Genomic DNA, 10,972 nt, shown 5'->3' with positions numbered 1-10,972 from the left:
TAAAGTTGGAGGCACATGGCGCCTCCCCTCCCATTTCATTGGCTTGCACTTAGCCACATGGCTGCACCTGGATGCAAGGAATGCTGGGAAGTGTAGCTGTTGCCTGGGCGGACCCTTCCCAGGACTACTCTACTAGAGTAGGAGCACAGATTTTTGTTGGATAGCTAACCATCTCTGCCAGAGCACCCATTCCTAAACTAAGCGTCACCATATTCAACTGCCAGCCAGCTTTGAATGTGATAGTCACAGGACTAATGCCACAGAATAAATACAACCATACGAGCAATTTTCACAAAATCTATGGCAATAAACATTTAATACAATCAAGAATGTTTGATAGAAATCTTTAGATTCACTACCAATTCTCACATTTTTCCTTTCTGTACCTAAACCCAGGACTTTCTACATCATATCAATCATTCCTCACCTGAATTTACCTAAAATCCCATCACTATTTTGTTTCAGACCACCAATTTTTTTCTCCACATTCTATTTTTTCTCTGACCAGCTAAGGAGTCATTCATGTGATTGTGTAGATTCATTGCTCATCCTGCTACCCTGATGTGCCTTTCTAAAACCTACCCAAGATTTAATATGGAAAAGTCACAATTTGTGCCTAAAATATTCACAATATAACTATTATATACGTGTGTGTGTGTGTGTGTGTGTGTGTGTGTGTGTGTGTGTGTATGAATTACCAAAATATTTTTAAAGTCCACCTCTGGGTGTTGGGAAAATATATAAATTTTATGTTACTCCTTTTACTATCTATATTCTTAATACTTTGCTTATATTTTATGAGCAAAAATAAAATAAAATAAACTTCCAATCAACCTTAAGGCCTTTGTATATTTCTCCTTACCCAATTCCCAAGTCCTCATTTGAGTTTTGTTCTGCTTTTGCTGTATTTTTTAAAAACTTTTATTTATTTCTGAGAGAGCACAAGCAGGGGAGGGGCAGAGAGAGGGGGAACAGAGGATCCAAAGCAGGCTCTGCACTGACAGCAGCAAGCCTGATGTGGGGCTTGAACTCACGAACCGTGAGATCATGACTTGAGCAGAAGTTGAATGCTCAACTGACCGAGCCACCCAGGTGCCCCTGCTTTTGCTATATTTTTAAGAAACTTCATTTCTTGAAAGAGAGGAAAGTAGCTTCTGAAAATCTGCATATTGTATCTTTTCCTTTCATCATGTAACATGCTTGCCTGGTAAAGAGCTTTAACATAAAAAAAGATAGATTTTTATAGCTACAAGTCCAACATAGAACGGGACATTGAACAAGATTTTAGTTGGTCCCATTATATCACTGTGAAAATTTTAACTATAAACGATTCAGGAACCTCATTTTAAGTAACAGCTTCTAACTCCTCTCTCTAATTTTCTCAGAACTGCTAAAAAGAAGCAAGACTGAAAAAGTTTATCTTTTCATTTCGCCTTCACTCAAGGGATCGTGGCTGTTGCCAAATATCAGACAACAGAGAGAAAGAAAAAGCCAAAGGAATAAAAATATCTAACAAATGGACAATGGCCTCTGAGTGATGGAAAATTCACATTATGTGGCACTTGGTGTCACACAGGTCTTAGGCTAAACAACAAATTACTGAACCATAAGAAGCTATTTCTCTGTGTTCTTCCCAGGCCCTACAAACAGTAGACAAATGAGTCCCCAAATTCAAGAATGCATCGGTCTTAGTTCATCCACCAAATATTGGGAAGGAATGTTGCCCTTCCCAAAGTGAAGAATCTCAACATGTAAACAAAAGTGAAATGTCATTCTGATGTCACTACAAGGATCCATATAGACTTTGATTCCTTTGACAAACCCACATAGTACAGGACCCCTTCCACACTTCCATGCCATGGAGGCAAGAGTGCTGTTCCCACTCCCTAACCTCCCTGTAAATACAGCTCTCCAGAGCAAGCCAAAGTCCTTCCACCCAGAATTCTCTCTCTTTCTCTCCTCCCCACCCCCCGGTCTCTCTCTCTCTCTCTCTCTCTCACACACACATACGTGCATGTCATTTGTGGGTTCTATTATGAGTCTCACGTAAAAATTTGATATTTGTTTTAACACCACAGCCTGCATCCCCAGAATTGCTCTACTCTGTACTCGTTCAATCAATTCTAATTTTTCCAGATCATTTAAATCCTTTCTATTGTCTTACTCTTGCTGAATAACAATCACTCTGTACTGTCATCGTTTAGTGCCTGAATATGAAAGCCCTTTTCTGACAAAAATTTTCCATCTCTTCTGTCTTCGCATCGTGGCACGGCATGGCACGCTCCAGCGCCCTGACTGCCATGGGATCCCCAATCACACTTAAACATGTCTACCTAAAAGTGACATGGACAATAATATTTTCTAATGAAATCAGATTCCCTACACTGATTTCTTTGTTTTCTTTCCCCAGCAATGAAATATCACTGTGTGGTTACACAAGTGGAACTGTACCTTGAGTATTTCTATGCAAATTAGAACAAGTACTTGCTGATGTGCACACAGGCACAGAAACACACACAGAGACTTGTAATGAGGTAAGTGTGTAGTAGGAGTGGATCAGAGGGACTTAGATGACTGCAGAGAGGAAATATTGACTCCAGATGACTAAGTCAACATAAAGTGTGAGGAACTCACCTCAGAACCCAGTCAAACTTCATTGCAAAGAATAATACCTTCCAATAGCGTGCCTTCACTGACACTCCTGTTCTCTTTCTCGCTTTTCCTCACTATGTATACCTACATGTGCACACTTCCCCTCATCCCTAGTCTACACAGCTAATCACCCGGTGGTAATTGCGATCTGACTGTTACTAAGCTAGGATAGTCATAGATCCCATGTTCATGTAGAAATTGCAACCACACTATTAGATAATTATTATTTTCCTATTTTAGTGATGATGATAAAGGCACAGGACTGCTGTGACTTGGCTATGGTTGTATTCCTCGACCTATACCACAACTCCTGACAAGCAGCCCCTCTCACTCGGCTTCAGCTCTCATCATGTGCTGGTGGCCATTCCTTCCAGTTGCCGCCATAAGCCAAAGAAAGGTATGGGGGCCTCTGACTTTTGTTAGTCGTAGATGCTCCATCATTGCTTGTCGAATCTCTTAGCCCTGCCTGTTCTTCTTCATGAATAAATAGCCCCTTCATGAAACTCTCCTCATTACCAAGTCAAAGAAGCAGAGACTTTATTCAACAGCACAAAGGTAAACATAAGAAAGATGATGCAATCAACTAAAAGATGGGTACAGAAGATAAAGAGGAAGGAAGGGAAAAGAGGAAATATCCTAATTTTGTCTTTGTTTCCAGTAAGGCATTAGTGGAGACCATCTAAAACCAAGCATTAAAACATTCTTATAGAGTTGTAAGGATAATTTCTCGAGCAAAAACAAAAATACTCATACACAACAGTCTGAACAAATAGGCCATACAGTGAAACAAGTTTTTAAAATAGAGTAACTTAAGACAAACATGGGACCAAACCTATTTGTCATATGACAATGTACTGAACTTGACAGCAAAAAAAAGAGAAGTTTCTACTGATCACAAAGTCTTCTGTTGGCCCAAGAAAATCACAAGGCAAGCCCAGATTCAGGGGTGTGAAAGTCACTTTATCCACTGATGAGAACCACAAGGTCCCATTGCAAATCATGTGGATAGAGACAGAGGGGAGCAGTTAGGATCACTGGCCCATCAACCTACCACATAACTCATTCACCAAATTGCTTTCCACAGAAGTAACAATTTACCTTTCCCTCAACAATGTGTCAGAAGTGATTTCACCACAGATGGTATTTTGTTTCCTTTGGGGTTTATTTGTTGTTTTTAGAGGTTTGTTTTTGTAATCTTGTTCACTTTTGTTTTGCACTTTTATCATAAGGTATATTTCTAAGAATTTTCCCTTTTCAATGATTTCTGAATATTAATTTATGTCTCTCTATACTATTAAATTCTCTTATTGTTTGGGTAGTTTTTCAACATGGATTTTCCAAGCATACTGTCATGTCATCAGATAACAATTGTACACCTCCCTTCTGATGTTTTTATATCAAGTCCAATGTTTTATGCCCCTGTCCAATTGTGTAAGCTAATATTCCCCAGAACATTGTTAATAATAATGATGCTAATGCAGATATTTGCTTTACTGTTGGCTTTAATGAGAATGTTTTCTAATGTTTCTTAATTAAGAACTTGCTGGCTCTGAGATGAGATGGATATATTTTATCATCTTAAAAGCTTTGACAACTTTCCATAATCTGATAGTTCCTAAGGAGTAGGACTATAATGTGTTTGAAAATCATTCATGAATAACTCTTAGGGAAAAAAACATCAGAAAATAATCTGCTTCTTGAAACCCTCAGAAAATAATCTCAACTGTACAAAAGAATCATATGCAAAGATTTTTAGCACTGTGTAGATGGCAATAGGACAACCTACTGCCATAAAGTAGAGGTATGACTCAATGAACCAATGGTTAATGATGCTACCAAGTAGATGCAACACAACAGTCATTAAGACATATATTTAAGAAATATGTAATATTCATTATTCAATTAAAAATATAAATTACCTTGTTAAGCATAAATACTCAAAAATATGCACAGAAAAAATACAACACATGGATAATTGTGTAGCTTTAAATAATAGAACTATGTTTAATCTTTTTTCCTACTTTTCTGTACTTTGAAACTTCAGTGAGAATTAGAAAATAAACAGTAAAAAAATAGCATCGTTTAGTGCCTGGCAGGGAACCCGGTATCAACAAGGAGGCCAAGCATGGACTCCACCCCAACACTCTGAAGACACATCGGTTTTAGATTCAAGCAAAAAAAGTGCAACCAACTGTTTGACAAATGCTATAGTCAGTCAATTCAGTCAATTAATTAGTTGGACTGATTTTTTTTCCCAAAATTAGTTGGCAAGAGCTATAATATAATTAGACATACTAACTAGATATTTTTGCCTTTCATACACTCGGTTGCAGAACAAGGCTACAGAGGAGGGGATTCTTTTGCATCAGAAACCAGAGCCACAGTTACAGTGAGTGTCTGCTTGTGTCCATTTGGTGATATGGGGGAAGAGTGTAACCAAGTGTATATATTTACACTCTCTTCCTTAAATGCATAAACATACTTCTATTTATTTGACCACTTCTTCCTCTCCCACACCATACACTATAATTATCTAATGTAAGCATTACATTTCTGCCTTTTTTTCCCTAGTTCTATGTATCTTTGAGGGGCAATTTATCACGGTAAGGGAGACGGAAGTACAGAAAAGACTGGCCTCACGACTTACCTAAAGAGGATGCTTTGAACCTCATCCATGGTTACCACTGCTCTAGCTTCAGAGCTCCAGACGGAATCCTGGAAGTGGCAGGAGTTTTGTCCATCCCCACCTCTCTCATTGCATTTGACTCCATTACTTTTTCTTCTTTTCCTCTCGATTTTAGTCCCTTTGTAACAGGTTGCACCTAAACACTGAAAATCATGCCATGTTCAAAATGATTAGACATAGTCATTCAATCAAGATAGGTTGCTCAACTGTCTGCCACACATCAGCTTCGTGTCTGCCCTTCTCGTTCCTTATGCCAAAATCTTCAAAGATTTTTCTCGATAAAATTTGTAGGTCTCCTGCTCCAGTTTTCATTTTCACATTGCTCTTAATATTGGCAGCTTGTCTTTCTATTATCTTTCAACTGAATATTTTTATAAATTAGTCAGTGCTTTTTATATTAACAAGCTGACAGCTCTTTCTGTGTATAATACTTTGCTGACATGAATAGAACTTTGATTTGACGTTGACGGACAAATCTGTACCATTGGTGGATTTCGAAATGTATTTCTTTACAGAAACATCACTCAATGATAGCCATGAAGTTACTAGTATGATTGAGTTTGTGTCTGCAAAATTCAGCCATTGACCCAGGCAGAACTTTAGGGTACTAGATAATCGTCAACTAGTTAATAAAAATATATAACATCTACATGCCATTTACAGCATACTTTCTCATTCATACCTTATTCTATCTTTCAAATGACCCTGATAGTGATGTATTATTGTTGCTAGTAGCACATGACAGCAAAAGAACCCAAGGTCAAAAGAGGTGGAGTAGCTGCTTTCCAGAGTCAGTTAATGAACGACAGAAAAGATATTATTGTTCCATCAAATTCTTATCATCATCAATGGGCAGTGACACCTGCTCCCATAAAGTAAGTCTGTTACATGTTAATAACACCAACATTATCCTGCCACTGTATCAAGGCTACTGACTGGTCTACCATGAATATTTTTAATTCCCTCTTCTAATCTATTTTGTATGTGTGTTGTGTTTGCTTCGTTGAGATCAAACTATATGGATGTGTCACTTACCTCTTTTTCATGTAAACTATGACATGTGCTCTTTACAAACATCATTTTAAATGTATCCATACTTGTTCATCTCATGTCATTGAACCGTATCTTTATTGTTAATCATTCAAGCTTCTTCTAAATGCAGGCATGGGTGTGTTTCCAGCATCATTTTTATGCACGAGGCATTTCACCTTACGTTCTCAGATAAATTTCTATCAGTGAATGGAAGACTACTAATATTTTTTAGGTTCTCAGTACACTTTGGAATGCTTTCCAAAGGCTGTGTGATTTACATTCCCACAGTAGTATATGGGAAAATACTCTTGCCAGTATTAAGTGATTTACATTTTACAATTTTAGAGAAGTTCATAGTCAAGCTTTGTATTTTAGTGTTTTAATTGACACCTTATTTATTCATGATTTAACATTTTCCCATTTTCAGCCACTTTGCCGTTTGTATTTCCACTATTATAAACTGTTTGTTGACCACTTTTTTTTTAATTTTAGTGTCTTAATCTAAATATGCAACTAATACATGTGTGTCTTGCATAAGTTTTGTATATTAAACATTTTAACCTTTTGTCTTTAATATGTATTGTAAATATTCTCCAAATGTGTAGGCTGCTTAGTAAACTGGTCTTTAATTTTGAGCAATAGTTTTAAAAAACACGTTTAATTATAGTGAAATCTACTATCATTGCCAAAGTAATTTCTTTCTATGCTTTCCAAAATAGAAGATGCCCATAGAGATATTGATAAATATTTATTTGTTTGTTTCTGGACTTTTATGGTTTGACATTTTATTAAACCTATTACTTTAAAAATTTCAATGAATATATTCTAGTGATATTGACTTGCACTGGCTAATCATTTAACAACTGATATTGATTAATCAACAGTCTTAGTATTATTGTATGACCCACAGATCATTTATTGCTTTGTGATGTTTAATTATCATATAATCATCCTTTTTATTAAAAAATCTTTTTCTGGTCCATTTATTTTGTCATTTTGTTTAGTTTAATGCCATTTTATAATTTAAACTATTATAGCATTATAAAGACATTAATATCTGAAGAATCTATTCCCTGTTCTGTACTTTCATTTTCAAATATTCTTATTTTATTCCTACCTCAGGAAAATGTTCATTCCACCTTCCTTTACATTTTCAGACTCTAAGAAAATCCAAAAATATGAAGTAATTTGTGATTTTATGTATTTTTCTCTGAGAATCCTCTCATGTTTCTCAGTAGGTTTTGCAGGATTCTTTATTAGATTTTGCTAATATCTATTACTTTTTTCTTAAAAATATGGGAATAAATAGGCACACTTGCTCTAGGACTCTGCAGTGCATTTTATTTCTAAATTTAAATAGTTTTCTACCATGAAAGTGACACATGGATGCAGCTGGAAAATGCAAACACTACAAAAAATTTTTTTCAATCTCACCTCACAGATGTAATTATTATTTTTTTTAATGTTTATTTATTTTTGAGGGAGAGAGAGCATATGAGCTGGGGAGAGGCAGAAAGAGAAAGAGACAGAAAATCCAAAGTAGGCTCCAAGCTCCGTACTGTCAGCACAAAACCCAATAACGGGCTTGAACCTGTGAACTGTGAGATCATGACCTGAACCAAAGTCGGACACTCAACTGAATGAGCCACCCAGGTGCCCCTAGGTGTGATTACTATTAAACACTTGTAAGTATCATGCCCCAAATTTTCTACATAATGCATGTATGTTTAAACACACACACACACACACACACACACACACACACACACACACACACACACATTTTGGAAGCCTTGCACACATGGTGTTGTCATTTTGATTTTCTCATTTTGCAATATCCCTTGCTGATTGTTTTGAAATGTATTAAACTGATTTCTATTAATTTCTTTTTCATTTTTGAGCACCTATGTGAGAAATTCATGAATCTGAAATATGGACTTGTTGGGTGAAAGGATAGGTACATTTTTAAAATTTTGAAATACTCTATCAACCTCCCTCTGAAGAATCTCCACCAGTTTTGTACCCTACAAAACAATGCAGGAAAGATAGGCTATATCTTCCACAACAAGGTATATTATAAACCTTATACCTAACTATTTTAATTTGCTTCTCTTTAATCCAGAGTGATTTTGAGCCTTTTTCAAGAGACTATAAGGCACATGTATTTCTTTATGAAACTTCATCATGGGTTTTGCCAATTATTTCTATTGAGTAGCTTATCTAGTTTTTTTTTTTAATTTCTTTTAATGTTTATTTATTTTTTGAGAGACAGCGAGAGAGACAGCATGAGCGGAGAAGGGCAGAGAGAGAGGGAGACCCAGAATCGGAAGCAGGCTCCAGGCTCTGAGAGGTCAGCACAGAGCCCGACGCGGGGCTCGAACTCACGAGCCGTGAGATCATGACCTGGGCCGAACTCGGACACTCAACCGACTGAGCCACCCAGGTGCCCCGCTTATCTAGTTTTTATTAGTAAGAACATAAATGAGGTTTTAGCTGTTATTAAACACATGTTTGAGTGTGGCTTTTGATTTTATTACATGTTTTTGAGTGCATTTTTAAAGTTTTAGTTAAAATTCAGCCATCATTTCATTTACACTTTCTGAGTTCTGTTATTGATTCAGGAAAGCTATACTCATAATAATATTATTCTTTAACTTAATCTTCTTTAAGTCGTTTTACAGTTTCATTTTACTTTATCATCTAATATGATACCATTTCACAGGCGAGGAAAATACAGCAATAATTTGCCTGCGGTCACAGAGTTATGAGTGATAAAACCAGGGAGTGAATTCAGTTTGCTTGACACCAGAGTTTAATCAATACAATACGTCTATTCATGTCCTAAGGCCAAATGTATTTAATTACTCTCGCTTTCTTATCACCCCATTACTCTTATTTTTGAAGAATTTTTCTGACTATTTCCTCAGGATTATTTTTTCAGTACACATGGAAACAAACTGTCAAATTCCGTCCAACACCCCACCACACTGCCTCTTTCCAAATTGCGACATTCAGCATCATCACACTGAAGGTCTAGGTTAATGTACGAGAACTTGAACTCTTTACTGAGTTTTCCAATCTGAGAAAATGTCTTTCCATTGACTCAAATCTTCTTGTTTGTCCCTGAGTAAAACTTTCTTTGTATACATTCAATAAATTTCTTGACATTTTTGTTGACATTTTTTCCTACTGTCAACGAGAGATTTGATTTCATGACATTTTCCAATTGCTGTTTTGCATACTAAAATGTGTTCATCTTTCATTTTTTTGTGATTCACCTTACTAAATCCTCTCGTTGTTTTAGGTAGTTTTTCATTACAACCTCTCCAGTTTTCCATATAAATTGTCATCTCAACTGCCAATAGCAAGAGTTGCCTGTTCCATTAGAATGTTTATATTTCTCGTTTCAATAAAATTCTTTAGGATTTCCAAAAAATATTAAATATTACAAGTTCCAGTGCATACCATTGTCTTGTTCCTGACTTTCATGAGAATTCTTCAAGTTTTTTATTAGTTTAGATTTTTAAGAGAACGTTTTTCATAGAATCCTGTAAAATTGGGTTTTATTTTTATACAACAGATACATTTCCAAAGAAATCTGCATTTCCCCAAGAAGGATGTATCTATATAATTTTTTAAATATGTATTTAAAACACAATGCTCTCTCACTTCTAGCAAAAGACAATACTTTTAGTTTGTTATAGTCCAGTCATTTTTCAATCTAAATTTTCTCTAAACTATTATTTTGAGAAATTGATTTTGGTTCAATCGGGCTGTTTAAGCCCTTGAATACTTTGTGATATCCCTATATTAAAACTTAGTAAAAGGTTCGGAACAATTTAACTTTGTACTCACTTTGATCTCTTATCTTATCACCTCTTTGAAGAAGTTTTAATAAAATTATTTTAAAGTAAAGAATTAATTTCACACATCACGGACAAGACGTCTCAAGTTGTCCTGATCTTTTTCTTTTTAAAAAGAGGGTACGTAACAAGTCAGAATATATGAATACGAAGACTTTGAAAGACATACAATCTGCTGGCGGTTTTTCTTAGCCTTAAAAAACTTGGCCCTGGCTTTCCATCACTGTAAGAAAAATGATGAACAAATGAAAGGCTCTTTGCTTAAAAGTTAAAAGTTATTGCTGTGATAGGGGCATGTGTACCCCAATGTTTATAGCAGCACTTTCAACAATAGCCAAATTATGGAAAGAGCCTAAATGTCCATCAACTGATGAATGGATAAAGAAGATGTGGTTTATATATTCCATGGAATACTACTTGGCAATAAGAATGAAATTTGGCCATTTGCACCAATGTGGATGGAACTGGAAGGTATTATGCTGAGTGAAATAAGTCAGTCAGAGAAGGACAGGTATCATATGTTTTCACTCATATGTGGATCTTGAGAAACTGAACACAAGAACTTGGGGGAAAGGAAGGGAAAAAAGATACAAACAGAGAGGGAGGAAGGCAAACCACAAGAGACTCTTAAATACAGAGAACAAATTAAGGATGGATGGGGGGTGGGGGAAAAGGGCAAAGCAGGTGATGGGCGTTGAGGAGGGCGCTTGTTGGGATGAGCACTGGGTGTTGTATGTAA

This window comes from Panthera pardus, unplaced genomic scaffold, assembly GCF_024362965.1.
Source record: "Panthera pardus isolate Hobbes unplaced genomic scaffold, ASM2436296v1 HiC_scaffold_8, whole genome shotgun sequence".
NCBI classification, from domain to species: domain Eukaryota; kingdom Metazoa; phylum Chordata; class Mammalia; order Carnivora; family Felidae; genus Panthera; species Panthera pardus.
This window is presented reverse-complemented; position numbering follows the sequence as displayed.